This window comes from Hirundo rustica, chromosome 7 (assembly GCF_015227805.2).
Source record: "Hirundo rustica isolate bHirRus1 chromosome 7, bHirRus1.pri.v3, whole genome shotgun sequence".
NCBI classification, from domain to species: domain Eukaryota; kingdom Metazoa; phylum Chordata; class Aves; order Passeriformes; family Hirundinidae; genus Hirundo; species Hirundo rustica.
In genome coordinates, this window is record NC_053456.1 from 8,121,174 (window position 1) to 8,136,864 (window position 15,691).

Consider the following 15,691-nt stretch of genomic DNA (forward strand, 5'->3'; position numbering starts at 1 on the left):
GTTTACTAACAGGCAAGATTTAGGAAGGTCTGTTAGAAAGCAAGCAAAGTGTCAAAATCAGAAAGAGAAATACAACACAGAAGTTTTGAAAGAAAAAGTGAGTACCCACCGCAAGCTGTACTACTGAGATTGTTTCTGACACTTCCAGCAGGAATAATTCTGCAAGTGTTTATCAACACAAATATTTCCAGCACTTTCCCTTCCTACCAATTAGCAGGCAGCCACGACTTATCTCCGGCTGCAAAAGGGCTCAGTGCTGGACCTTCAGCCCAGAGCAGCCACCCAAGCTGCTCATCCTCTGCAACGCTCGCTGCCCAGAGCTCAGCAAAACACTTCATGGGGCAACACTGAAGAGCAGGAAACAAGATCAGAAGGCTAAGGCAAATTAAGGAACACTGTGGCTGGTCTAGCAGAGAGCAAGAAAATATTTCCTGTGTGAGTTTTTAAGTCAAATAAGATACAATTATGACAGCTGGTAGCAGCAGCAGAGCATGGTAGGAAGGAACTACATGGAAGGAACTTATGTAGATAGAACTACAGAGCATAACCTAAACCTGTCTGATTGCAGAAGTGTTTGCTATAAGGGTGGAAAAGAAAGGGTAAATTTCACAGGTGATGGGAAAGATAAGGAAGGAAAATTTAGCTGGGCTGTTGATGGAAAAGTTAGAAAATGGCAGGGGACCAAATTACGATGTGTCATAAACAACTGTTACACTGCATTTCCCCAGTTACCACTGGCAGATGTTCTGTCTTCAAGCTGGAAAAACTGCATTGGATGGGAAAGAGTGGGGTGGCTGAAAACAGCAGAGGAGAGGGATCATGGGAGAAGTACCACTGAAAAACACAGCCTTATCTAATACTGCAAACTGAGTTTAAGCAGGGAACAGATTTCCAGGATGACAGAAGTACACCAAAATTTAATTTAAAAAATTGGAACACCAAGAAATGCCTTCATAGCGTGCAGCTTTTCCTTCAGAAGTTTTTAAAGATAATTTTTCACTTTCTATAAATGTCAAGAAAACTTTGTTTTGTCGCAACATCTTTGAATTTATTGCCAAAACTGTCATAGAAACAGCACTAGCAGTTTGATCCAAAGGTCACCAAAGTCAGTGGGAAGAGCAGCATTTTTTTCATACAGATTTGGATGAAATAAAAATAAACCCCGTACATATTTTAATATGGAGTAAATAAAACTCAACAGAGAATTACAAGAACAAAGACAGGGGAAAATTAAATTCACTGGGTTACTTTTTCTCTGCCCTTAAAACAGCTGTTTTCAGAAGAGAAGGAAAGGCAAATTCCCTTTCAGCGCAGCCTATTTAAGTGCAGCAAAGATTACACTTTCCATAATCCTATGCCTCTCCTTTATTAAATAGTCCTGCTTTGAGCTACTTCTGTGTTTCTCCTGGGATGGCATGAAGTATATAATTGGATCCACTTCATATGGAGAAAAGAGCCTGTTAACCAGCAGTTGCAATGGCAGATGCTTGTTCACTCGTGAAAATAAAGACAGAAAGTTTCCATCAATCATTTAAGCCCCTAAACATACAGGCTGGGTTTGCTCTTAGAAGCTTTGCTGTGCATGCAATTTTTCCCTTTAAATCCAGTATCCAGGCTTTCAAAAAAAAACAAAAAACAAAAAATTAATTGCCCTTAAGTAATGGTGTAACTGTAAATGAGAGATACAAAAGCCCTCCCAGGCAGTGGGCAGTGCTGCCTCTGCTGTCTGTCACTGCAGGAATTGTATCTCAGAACAGGTTGGGACAATGCAGTGTCCAAATGAAAGCCCTCAGTGATGTACTGATCAAGATGGAACTGTCCAAAAAGAAGCGATGAGTTCAAAATTCAGCCAGGTTTTATTTGACTACACAGCAGTCAAAGGGGAAAAGGACTTCCAAAGAGAGAAGATATTAAAAATGGCATATCACATCTCACTTTTGGCAGCGGTACAGGTGATCTGAGTAAGCTGGGGCAAAGTCATGATCCTGATGAAAGAGTGCTGCCCTCTGCAAAAGACAAAAATTTTCTTCCCTGGAATCACACAAGAAGTCCTCTGCTCTCACGTGGCCAAGATACACTGGACTAATAATGAATTTCAGAGTAAAACCACTTGCAAAGGCTATTCCTCTGCCTAAGGACTTCCAAATGAGCGCCACAGTTATGCTAATGATCAGCTTTGTTCCTTCTTTTTCCCCAGTTTCTCTGCCATTATTAACCACAAGGATTCTTTATATACTAAATAAGGAGTTAAATTAAACACATTTATACGATAGACAGTGCATTTGTTAAAAGACACAATCTCCTACCCAAAGCATCTCTTCCATCGGAATCAGGTGCACCACAGCCCTGCAGATCCAGGACCAACACCCAGGGACTGGGACGTCTCATCTGAGCAGCAGGTTCATGACTTCTCAAGCAGCCAGCTAACACGGGCTGCAAGTGACCACATGCACACCTGCAAATCCCTGAAGCAGGTAGCTGAAATGCTTAAAGTAACATCCAGATTGCCCAGATGATGAGAGACGATGTGCTGGGGTAACAGACATGAAAGCATGCAAACAATCCTAAAACATAAAGGCGTGGCTTTGTTTTTAGAAAGCACCTTTCTCTTATTTCCATGTGTTACACAAAGGATTCAGACTTCATAGCCAGAGCTTTTCCTGTTGCCCACAAGAATGGCATTAACTGCTTTGCCTCTGGGGCTTTGGGCACGTGGAGAAAACAAATGGGATTTGGGAAACAGTGATATTTTCTTGAAATAGCTTGTTCCTCTGGCATTATGCAAAGCCCGTGTGAGACTGCAGGCGACAAAAGCAGCCACCAAGGGACAGCAGACAATCAAAGCAAGTGCAGCTTTAGTGTCTAAGATACAAAATTCAACTGAAGTAGGAAAATGGCTACATTAGCTTTACAATTTCATCTAGCATTCAAATGATTTTTAAGTTGCTTGGAAAAGTCAGTGTTTTAAAAAAGTACTGTAGAGCAAGAAAGTTTTTTCTTCCTTTTTTTTTTTTTTTTTGTTTTGTTTTGTTTGTTTGTTTTCTTGGTGAAATTAGGTGGAAGGAGTAATTTTCATAGGAAGCAGCAATGCACCCAGCAAAAAGATCAAATGTTAACCTTTCATCTCATTCTTCCCCACATCCTTCCAATAAAGACAGAGCAGATTTCAGAAAGGCAGGGGCTTAGCAGAATTATCAGGGCTGATTTCATCCTTTTATGTAACTACAAAGTAAATCCCCACATTTCAAAATAAATCTAAACAAAATGAAGAGAACAAGAGGTCTATAAGTCACTAACAGGAGTTCAGCTCTTCCTCTCAGCTTCTTCTTCTTCATCTAGTATTGTGTTAAATCTCCCCTGAATAATAGAAGGTAAAAACAAGAACACATTTGTATCCCATGATGTGGGGAAACACCTAACTCTGACAGAGAGGGGGCTGCTGGCAGGAACCTGCAGCAATGAGCAACCTTGCAGTGCTCAGAGCAAACCCAGGCCCTCACATGCTCCCCAAGAACAGGGCACTCCCCAGCCCTGCATCCTGCCAGGAGTGCAGCAATCTGCTCTCGGTGTGTGCAAACACACACATGGATAAACTTCCTCCTGGGCTTGGACACACCCAGGCTCCCAGCAACCTGGACTTCCTATTTGTGGAGATTTATATTAAAGTAGCTTTTGTAAAAGCTATGTTTTACCCAAAGCAGTAAATTTTTGCCTGGATGAAGGGGACTGTTTTAAACCAGCTCTGTTTTAAACCACCCTGTAAGGTGACTGAAGCTCACTGACATCACCCCAGATGAACCAACTGCTGAGGGTGATGTTGGACAAAGCAGCAGAGTCCCCCATGGAGCTGGGGTTCCTTTGCAGGTTGGGATTTGTGCCAAGGGGGTGTCCTGGGAGGAGAGGAGCTGGCTCAGTCCTGGCAGGTTTCCTGGCATCTCCTGATTCCCTGCTGCACAGCAGGGCTCAAATATGGCATGAATGCATGGCTGGTGGGCTTGGCAAACAAATTTGGGCCACTTAATGTGGAGGTGGCTCAGGATTGCCAGAAAGAGCACTGAGCAGAGCCAAGGGGACCCCACAGCATTTCCCTGCACAGGTCTGGGATGATCCAAGCCAGCCATGCTCTGCAGGTTAGGCAACAGGAGGAGAGACACCTCTAACTGGTATTTGCCAGTTCCCCACAACCATTAGATGAAGGAATGAATTCCACAAATGGAGAAGGCGCTTTTGTGCTGAATAATCCACAGCGTCTTCAGACAGACACTGAGTTACCCAGAGAGTTTGTGGAGTCTCATTTTCTGGAGATATTCCAAACCCACCTGGATGAAATCCTATGCAATCCACATTAGCAGGAGGGTCGGGCTGGTTGATCTCCAGAGGTTCCTTCCAAACCCAGCCATCCTGTGTCTGCCAATTCTGCTGTGAGGGAGAACCAAGACAACTCCAGCCCCCAAAAAGCCTATTTTTCTTACTGACTCTGCTACTCAATCTATTTCTGTCCACCTGCCAAAAGAAACAAGAGATCCAAAAATGCAAGATAAATCATAATAAATCGACTATTTCCCCAATACCTTAATTTACACCTTTATTTTGCTCCAGTAAGGAAATAATGAGACAAAGAAAGATAACCTCATTTGTAAAACTTGTCTGCCAAGAGGAGGGGGTTCTGTTCCTTCCAGCATCCTGGAGTTAGCATAACAAGACTAGAGAGATCACATACAGACAGATTTTTATGATGCATTGCTTCCTATTTATTGTGGAATTTGTAACTGTGTCCAACAGAGGAACAAGGTGACTGCATGAAGCCTCACACAATTTTAACAATTTTTGACTGGCAAAGCACAACAAGCCTGTCAATACAAGTCCAAGTTTGCTTTGTGCCAGCAGTACACTGGTCCCAGAGTGAGATATGCCAAAACTAAAGAGGTGCTGCTAAAAGCGAAATGAAAGGTGGAGAGGAGGACTCTTTGGGTTGCTTTGTGTATCTTGTTATAATATAGATTTGATGGGTATTTTGACCTCTTAAACATCTTGTGGCAAATCAGTTACACTAAATATCCTCTCAAAAAATCATAATTTTAAATTAAGAATAACAAAAAACATTGAGCAATACATGTCAAAAATAGGCAGTGATGCTCCAATGTATTCACATCACACAAATACTGAACTGATCATTAAGTTGTAATTGCTAACAGCACAGAAGAAAAATTAAGAAAAATGCAATATTTTCCACATAGATTTACTTTAGATATGTTGAATTACATTAACTGACCACTGTAGGAATAGAAATGTGATCTCTAAGCTTGACATGAAAATAGTAAATATTTTGAATTTTAAAAAGCCATTTTAAAAAGAAAGTACAAACAATAAAACCAGTAAATATATCAGTGAAGTTCCTTAATTAAAAAAAAAAAAAAAAAAGGTATGGTTATATGCCACTCTTATTTTTTTTCGGCAGTTAGAATTTTGATAAATTAAAGTTGCTGTTGTTTTTTTAGAAGCACCTGGTGAGTTAGGAATGCCCTTTCTAGTGATGTCAAACACTGCTGAGTAACCTGGGTATTTCTGGGGGTGTAAACCACACTATGCTGAAATGAGTCTTTCCCTGATTGTGAAAGTTTTGATTGGAATCTTGATTCCAGTGCTGTTTCTTGTAACATGTAGTCATTTACTTCAGGAAAATCCCATTAAAACCTAAAGCAAGTAAGTTCACAGCTAAACCTCCTGCTACTGAGTAGTTGTTTTCAAAGCCAAAGGTCTTTTTATTTTTTAAAGTTTTGAAAGAAAAACATTTTGTTTACCTTTCTTAATGTTCTTCCTGTTTCAGTGAGAAGTACAAATAATAACACCTATAAAGACAGCTCATTTTCCTCTTTCCCCAGTGACCTTTTCCACAGATTGATCTACAAGACAAAACATCTCTGGCTCCAGCTTTCAGTACATTCACCCTGCGAACCACTGTTCGTAATAACAGGCTCAGGTGTGCCCAAGCGTGACACAGCAAAGCTCTCCACAGAGAAACCGTGACACTGAACACATAAGGGACACTGGCACAGCTGGGGAGGTTCATCAGGGTATCGACACATGCCACACAAGCATAAAATATTTGGGGTGGGAATTGGCTTTTAAAGTTCTACTGGTCCAACCCCTGCCGTGGGTTGGACATCTTCCACCAGACCAGAGCCCCATCCAAACTGGCCTTGAACACTTCCAGGGATGGAGCATCCACAACTTCTCTAGCAAAGCTGTTCCAGCACCTCACCGCATTCACAATAAAGAAGATTTTTCTAAAATCTAATCTAAGTCTAACCCAACTTTGCAGTTTAAAACCATTGCCCCTTGCCCTATCACTACTGCTAAAAAGTATTTTTCAGTCTTTCTTATAAACCCTTAAAATATATTCAAAGGTCACCATAAAACTTCCCAGAGCCTCCTTGTCTCCAGAGATGACACATCTTTCAGAAACTAACATTTTGTGACATTCCTTTACTGTGAATGATAAATCCTGAATCTTTCATCTGAAATGCTTCTGCAGATTTTGATGATTATACAAGATTTGCAAAGAAGGAAGAACTCTAAAGAGATGACATTGGTGTATGAGGCAACAAACACAAGGGCAGGCACACAGCTTGATAACAGTGCAGAGATATTCCAGGAAGGGAAGCAGGATCTATTTTCCAACAAATCTTTGGACTAGTCCCTTTATAAGAGGCATCTTTCTCATAGCAAGAATTCCCTTCAAATGTAATTTTAAATCAAGTTCTCTAATTCTGGACCTCAGCACAAGGGGTTTCTTTTCATTATTTCTCTATAGTCAAATGCCAGCTTTTCCTCAGAAAGTCAGTGCCCTAAAAATACACAAAAACAAACAAACAAAAAAAATAAACCCAACCAACCAACCAACCAACCAACCCAAACCTTAAAATATTAACAATATAAATATTAATCTGTGAACCATTTCCTGTCACATCACCAATGTTCCAGGCTTCTCAAACATAAGCACTTCTGTAAAATTTGGATGGGAGATTCTACTGTTACACACCTCCAGACTGGGAGGAGAAGGTGCAATAGTATGATTTGAAATACACGGTAATTCAACTTTACTGATAAGACACAAGTAATATCCTTTAGGTCTTAGGCATGGAAATCTCCCACTATCCCACTCCTGCTTTATAATTGCAGGCTCCAAAGGCAATTAATATGTCTGAAATTGGAGGATGTTCTTTCACCCCAGTGATCAAGCAGGAGAATACAGCCCACGCTACCTTCAGGTCTGAGTCTTGTTTTAGTGGCTGGTAAAATATTAGTTCTATTAGAGTTGGCAGGTTAAGGCTGGAGGCTTAAACTCTTCAAAGGCACCTGCATGTTTTTCAATTACCTGAGTGTTAACAGGAGACCACAGAGGACCCAGACAACCCCTGAGGCATCCAAATGTCTTTGGATGTGCAGTCTAATAGTCCCAAAGTGATTTTGTTAGAAATGCACAGGAAGGTTGCCCCCAGCCTTGTGCACCCAGCTCTGCTGGGCCAGTTGCAAGTGCTGGGGTGTTTTAGAGCTGGGGGTGGCTGAGTCAAAGTGCTTTTGTGGGTGTCAGCCTCTACAGCCTGCAGCATAACTCCTGTTTAAAATAAGCAGGAATCGAATCCCTGGTGTCAACCGGCCTCACATCAGGGCTTTAGAGGGAAGCTTCAGCCTCACTCCCTTGTAATGACCTACATTGAAATGGTTCTCAGAGGAATAATTCAATTAATTCAGACAGTTATCAGCTGGATCTTTCTCCTCACCTCTTTTTAGCACTAGCTGTTTTATTGCCATTTTTCTTATCTTACTAAACAGAAGCAAGAAATTCCTACAGAGTATTTCTTAGATGAGGCTAAGCTACTGAGCTTGAATGAAATTATTTTGGGTAATGGCTAGACCTTGAGGAATGCTTCTTTTTAATACTAATTATATTTGTCCTTAAACATGAAACAGAGCACAGGAAAATGTACAGAGTGTCTTTTTATCTCTTAATAAGCCAAAACTCAGAAAAGCCAAAGGAATATAATTTGTAGGGTAAGGAAGTACAGGAGTAAAGATGAAAAACCTGTTACCCATTTCAAGAGAGATTTTATTTTCGTCTACAAAATTCAGTGCAGAAGGCACTGTTTAGAGTTTGCTTTTTCATTACATTCCAGTGCTGAGGCTATCATCCAGCATTACACAGAATAGCAGAGAACTGAGCAGACCCACTGTAGGATCTCAGGCTGTCCCAGTGCTGCACCCAAGGCACAGAGAAGTCAGAAATGCAAAGGGAAAAAAAAAAAAAAAAAAAAAAAAAGGACTGAGACACAGATATGTAGCTTCAAATTCACAAAGAAAGAAAAATTCTAATAAATGATACTGATAGCTCTGCATTTCAGATTCACTCTTATTCCCAAGGCCAGGATTTTTCTTATCTCTGTTAAAGCAGTGAAGCAGTTAGGAAGGCAAGCTTGCATGCAGCTCCAGGCTTATTTTCTTGGATATCACCCTGAGATATGCCTTGAGAACATTTCACAATTCACCTCTAATGTGGCTCATGTAACTGCCAGCAGCACTTGAATTAAAGACATGCCTGTTGTTTGGAGGAGCTGAAGAAGCTACAGTCTGAAGGATTTCTTTTATTGCTATGAAAACTTGCAGAAAGACAAAGACTGGTTCCTGTCCTCTCATCCATTTTGGTGGATCCTGTTTCCTGACAAAGTTAATTTTTAAGTAAGAGTGCAGAGACAAGTGCAGATACATCCTGCAAATGTCCATCAGTCACAGCAGATGGGGACGAGACCCCAGGAGCTGCCATGAGAGTTCTGTCTCCTTTTGTGCTGAGACAACTTCCCCACACCAAGGAGTCAGTCATTTAATAGCATTCTTAACCTCACCTGGCACACTGCTTGTTCATCTAAGTTTTCCATTGAAGACTTGAGATTTCAACTGATGGCCAAGTAAATTTCAGAGAGAATGACCTTGCTCCCTGTTCCCTTTAACCAAAAATCTAAGAGAGGTTTAACAACATATTCTCATGCCAAGTTCACATCATCACTTCAGAACTCCCAAGACAGCGGTTCAAGTTCTTAGGGCAGTTGGAGCAGACCATACATTAGTTCAGGCAGATGGGGTTACCAATATCACAAACAAACACTTCTGCTCTGGACCAAGACCCCAGACGTGCCAGTGTGGTGCATCCCAAGGCATCCATCACAGGTTCCAGACCTCCAAGCACACTCTGGAAGTGCGATGGGTGCACGTGTGCACATCCTGCACATTGCTGTGCACAGATGATCAGATTGGCCCTGAACAAAGTGTCAAAATGTCAGGAATAACTGTAATACAGCAAACCTACTAATAATTGTGATAAGTGTTGCAGTAATTGTGATAAGAAGTGTTGCAGTAATTGTGATAAGAAGTGTTGCAGTAATTGTGATAAGAGTTACTGCTTATTGTCATCATCATGTAAAAAGTGCTGATTTGGAGGTTTTCACTCTATCTGAAGAAAAACGCTAAAAAATACATCTAAAATGAATCCATTTGCATTCACAAACCATGCCTACTGCAGATTGTGGCTGGAATTACTCCCTGGTCCAGCTGGAATGGATCTGAGATGGCAGCAAGATTCCCAGTGGCGTAGGTCACAGTGCTTGTGAGCATGCACAGCAGTGAAGCACAAACATCTAAGAAAAAGTATTATTCAAAATATAAATTCATCATTTTTACAGCTGGTGTAAAAAAAAAGAAACCACTTGTAACCCCTACTTATATTAAGATCCATCTAAATGATGACTTTCTGAACATTTCCCTCACCTCCAAATTTGGGTTCAATTTTAACTCTTCATTTTCTAGCTTTCATAAGTGCTGTTCCTTTTCTTCCCTTTTTTTTTGTCACTGTTTTTCTGGTGTAGAAGTCACTTTGTTATTTTATGCAAGGCAAAACTCCTTGAAAACCAGGGAGGATTCATAAATCTTGGAAAGAAGAACTGCTGGAATACAAGATATCAACTTCCTGCCAAAGAAAAAGAACCAGTCTACAAATAAGTGTAGTCCAGCATTCTGTGCAGATTGTGCCTCCCTAAACTGACATGCAAGAATAAATTCCTGGCTTCAGCATCTACAACTTCCTCTGAATAACCATTGTGAAAGTGTTTTACAGAAAAACAGATCAGCTGGGTGGTTAGCTGATAGGTTTTATTACTTCTATAAGAGAAACAATGAGCCAGAAAAAAAAAAAGGGAAAAAAATGTCATGGAAGAGTTGGGTACATACTGCCATGGCAAATTTAAACTACTAGTTTTATGGTAAAGTTAAAATTGTTATTCTGGGTTTAAAAGTTGTCTTCAGTTTTAAGAGTGGGGTTAGAAATGACACACAAATTTTATGGTCCTTACATATTCCAATACATTAGGGGTTAATAATGTGGATGAGCACCACTGTGGGTTATGTCACTGTACTTTAAGCTGAATTTAAAAGTAAGAGAGTATAAGAAAGTATAAGAGAGTTTTTGTTTTCTTTTGCAACACTTTGCACAGGATGTTTTATTTATAACGAAAATCAGAATAAGGAATTGCTCAAAAATTGTCCACGCTGTGCTGGGCTTTGAAGGAAAATTCTCAAGATAAACTCTAATACTGAGAAAGAGTCCAAAGAGCTCTCTTTGCTGAGCCTCACCCACACAATAGCTATAGAAATCACGCCTCTGATAGAGCAGTCTGCATGCTGACAGACTGTCTTTGAAAAGCTGTGACAGAGAAGAGCTGATGTGTGAGATGAGAAAAACAACACTGAAGAAAATAAGCCCCTTTAGATGACTTGTGAATGCTGAAAAATATTTCACTAAGGTGATTGAGTCAGTATTAGATCTGAAAATGGTTTCTTAAAAACTGAAAGGGAAATTGCTCCAGTTACTCAAAAAGCATAAATACTGTAAAGATGGCATTTACCTGATCTGTTTCCTGCATGAAACTGCTCTTACCTGCCTCCTTTAACCACACAAAAAAACCTCAGACTATTTCAACTACTTTTTCACCTGATGTTACTTTTAACTGTCAACACAGAAAACAGGGTTGGGTTCTCTATTTTCTGATGCTACTCTCTCCCAGCAAGAGCACATTCTATTTTCCCATCATGCCTTCTAACAAGTGAGTATTCCGTGAAGAGAGATAGTTTATTTATCCAGCCTTCTGGAAATATTTTTTTCTTCAATAATGCACTATGAAGTGCAAGTGTCTCAAACAAGACATTAGTATCCTCTGGTTGCTGATGTCTGGAATTTGAGGAGACAGAATATTGTCTGCAATGCTCAGTGAAAACTTCTGTCATCTGACAGAAAGGAGTCAGTGAGTAGTACACCCACTCCTCTCCCGAAACAGGAATAAAAAGTTTGGAATGTAATAAGTAAAATAAACTCTCAGAAGAATTCGGAGGGAATGAAAGTCAGGGAATGAACAGAGTTCTGGTAAAGCGTCGCAGCATAGAGTAGGTTAGGAAATCTGATACGACAGAGAAATCCAAGATAAAAGACTTGGAAGAACTATAAGCTGCCCCTGGAATATTGGGAGGACATGCCAATTTAACTGACTACGAATGGACCAAGTAAAAAAATATGGTTAGAAAGAAAAATAAATGGTTCTACATTTCAAAATGTAATTACAAAAGTAATCCTTGGCTTTGTGCTCCTGAGTCCAACATGACCACTGAAAATCCTAAACATTCTCTTTTAAAAGCTTTTCATGTTCAATGAGAAATAAGGGAATATAAACAAGTAACAGTATTGAATTGAACTTCACTAGGCTCTGAACCCCGGTCCAAATACAGATGTTATGTATTTTTTGGTTATTTACAAGAGGAAATATGGAGAAGTGATTTCTGGGTTTGGGAATAACATAATACACAACTCTCACATAGATTCATTTATAATCCCTCACTGAGTAGTTACTATCCCTTATTTAATAGAAGTACTTTTACTATTCATGCTCTTAACTGCAGCCACTCTAATTGAGTGGCTACCCTTGTTTAGAAGTCTCACCTTTAGCATAAGCTTCAGATTAAAGTAATTACATTTAATACAAGCTGCCCACTTCTGAGGCTGTCCTTGATTTAGAGCTTCAAGGAGAAGTACTTAAATATAATAGAAGCCATGGCCTGCGAATGAAGTCCAGAACAAAGATTGCTTCATACACCCAGTCTAACACTATTTATAAGTGCAATGTGTCAGCGAGATAGAATAGTTCCCAGAAAAGACTACACTTCATGTTGAAATAAAGCCTCACTCAGAGCTGAACAAAAGGACCACCATTCCTGTGTACCACACTGCTTTTCTTTAGACACAGAAACAGTCCTTGTAACCATCCTTCCGTAAAAACCTACATTTGCTTTTAAAATCCATATCAACTCATTTTCTGGACGTGTTTGACTCTGAAACAAATTTTCTGATTGGCTGGAAGGTGACATTCATTGTCTGTTTTCTCTTTCTATGAAAGGGAGATTTCTGTTAACACCTCATTTTGCCCATTTGCACCAGTGAGTAAAAATCCACCTATGGATTTGCAATGTGTCCTCTACACTTAGGGTGGGACAATATCCTAGAAATCATTCCAGATACCTCTGCCAATAGTGGACTCCCTAAACAAGCTATGATGGGTGACAAACAACCCCAAGGTCACCAGAGGTGGCCCTTCAGTTTCTGATTAAAATGGATATATTTTACTTCACAAAAACATTGATCCTGAGGCCAGACCCAGACAAAGGGGCAACAACCAGTGATGGTGAACCTGAAAGAATCCCACTAACAGGCACAGTTTGTCCATGCAAACCAACACAGCTCTCCCCATATCCTCAGGGTGGGCTCTGGAAACAACCACCACCCCAAAGCTGAGGTCCTCCACAAGTTACATTTCAAAAGTAGCCACGGAGCTGCCCAGCTCTGATTCCAGTGAAGACAGAAATAGGTTTTCTGCCATCTCAGAATTAATTACAAAAACCAACAAACTAGATTCCATTTGCCTCCTCCACTGGTCAAAAATGTAAATTCAGGACTACACTCCTTCTGTTGCTGAGCAGGGCAACAGTTTTCCAGTCTCATTTCAACCTTCTCAAAGCTTCCCCAAGGTATACAGATTAGGACAAAGAATTAGAACAAATTTTAACAAGCATAATTAAATTACATATAGTAATATGCAATTACAACATAATGGAAGTATATTAAATTATAACGTAAGCATATTATAATGTTACATGCTGTTCTTATTACGATTACATTAAGCCATACATGCCAGACATGGCAATGAATGTTTACCTTGCACATGAATGAAAACTTGACATATTCAGCTGTTTGATTGATGATAGAATGCTTCCTGTCTTCCTCCTCCTATTAAAAATTTAAACCATCCAGACTGAATTGATCTGTGCCTATAAGGAGTTGCAGTAAAATACCACAGACATCCAATTCAGCTTTTCAGCTGATCTCAGGATTTTTAGTTGTAATCCAGTGTTACCTGCTTGGCAGACAACAGTGCACATCTCATCTCTGGTATGATCCCTTCGAGATAAAGGCTGTGCTTGAGACTGCTTAAGGACATCTAAATGTCTATATTCTTGAGCTCTGCTAAAAAACCAAACCCCAAAATAATTGTTTTCTACCTAAACCTACAGCTTTCATACTGCTGTATTTGAAAAACATAACAATGCTGGAAATACAGTGTCAGTGGCTGACAAGAGATGGGCAACACACAGGAGTGGTACTCTCAAATCATGTGGCACTTGTCCAGCGATAAGTGAAATTTTGAATGTATTTTGCAACAACGAATTAAATACACATCTTTCAAAACAAGTCTTTTAATGCCCTTACGTTTGCAGTTTTGTAAGTTCAATCTCAAGTGAAATTACAGAAATTAAATTTCCTTAGACGGAACTCATTGAATTCCAGTCCAAAAAAAAAAAAAAAAAAAAAACCAAAAAACACCAACCATCAAAAAAAAAAAAAAAAAAAAAAAAAAAAAAAAAAAACCAAAAAAAAACCCAAACAAACAAACAAACAAAAAACCACATTACGTTACCTGACAGAAGCTTTGAGTGCAAATAGCTTTCAGCATCAAGCAAAAAATCAACTGTCAATGAATTGACTAAATTTTACAGCCATCCTTACTGATGACTTCTTGAAGTATTAAAAACATTGATTTAGAGGTGGGAGAAATAGACAGGAATCTATTATAAAGCAGAAAATATGTCTTGACTATGAAAATCAATGTAGCTGGCATATAGGAGGACAGAAAAAGGTGGAAAAAATACAATCATCTTTGAAGTGGCAATGAAGGAAAATGTGAAATAAGGCTCCTAAACACATGGGCTGAACAAAGAATCTTCACTGTAAGAATAAAGCAGCAAACAGACATTAATTGATTTCTATTGGAACCAGCACAATAAATAAAATCAGCTTATGATGAGCTTTTATGGCTAGTCCTTTTTTTTTTTTTTTTTTTTTTAAGCTTACCACAAAATTCTTGTATACTTTTCTAGAGCTGGAATTTTAGCAGACTATGCAGACTAAACACATTTACCAAAACCTTACAATGTTTGCTGTTTTACAGAGGAAGTTTTGGTCCTGTTTTTACCCAAAGAACAGGTGCTGCATAAACATAGCTTTGCCTGGTGATGGTGCTGGGAAAAAATGCTGCATCACTGGTACATATAGTAAAACAAATTGTAAAATATGTCCTAATAAGAAGTAGTTTGAACTTCCACATAATTAATGTCTTTCAAATAGAATCTTCCTTTTCCTTTACAAAACACTAAATGTTTTATACCATAATTTAAAATGACTGTAAAATACCTCATAAAAATAAAGATGATCTCAAGCTGTAAGATTCAGAGCCTAATCAGTCATTAGCATTATATAACAGTAAAAGTGTTAGAGAATAAGACTATAGTGTCCTGAAAAAACAGAAGTTTTCCACATTTCAATAATTCACATATACACTTACATTCAAAACAAACCAAAAAACGGAGCTTACACTGGGAATTCTATTGCTAGATAATATTTTGAATTGTACATTAAACAAATAAATAAAAGATATGCATTTCTTGTGTACAAAGTATGCCATATTCAATTCCATATCTGTTTCAGCTTAATTTTCTATCAGATTTCAGACTGTGACTACAGATTAAATCCTTCTCATGGTGCTTTTCCCCTTCCAAACCACTGAAAATGGAACCACGTGAGCTTCTGTTGCTCAAAATTAATTTTTTCCTTTGTTGCCTTTGTCTCCTGGCATGGTTTTTTTCCTGCAGCTTGAGAGTGATCAAATCTTGTGATTTGATTTGCATGTTGTCCTTGCAGGGAGATAAACACAGCCACAGAAATTCACCCTTAATGGCAAAAAAATATGGCAATGGTCATGGCTGATGTACTGATTGTATGACCCTTTTACACCATTTTATGGTTGAATTTTGGCCAGTAGGGCTGGGCTTTCATTTCCTTCTGCCAACCATAATGTGGGACTGCAAGTGCCACCTTTAGGCTTTAATGCACAGGTTAACAACCCAAGTGCTCTAAACTTGAAATATCTGTGGAATAGGTGTAAACCATCATATTTCACTGTTTCCTTCAGGAGATGACAGCATGTCCCTGCCCATTATAAATGCAGTTGCAGGGAACACTGAGTAAAAATAAGGTTCAGAGTTT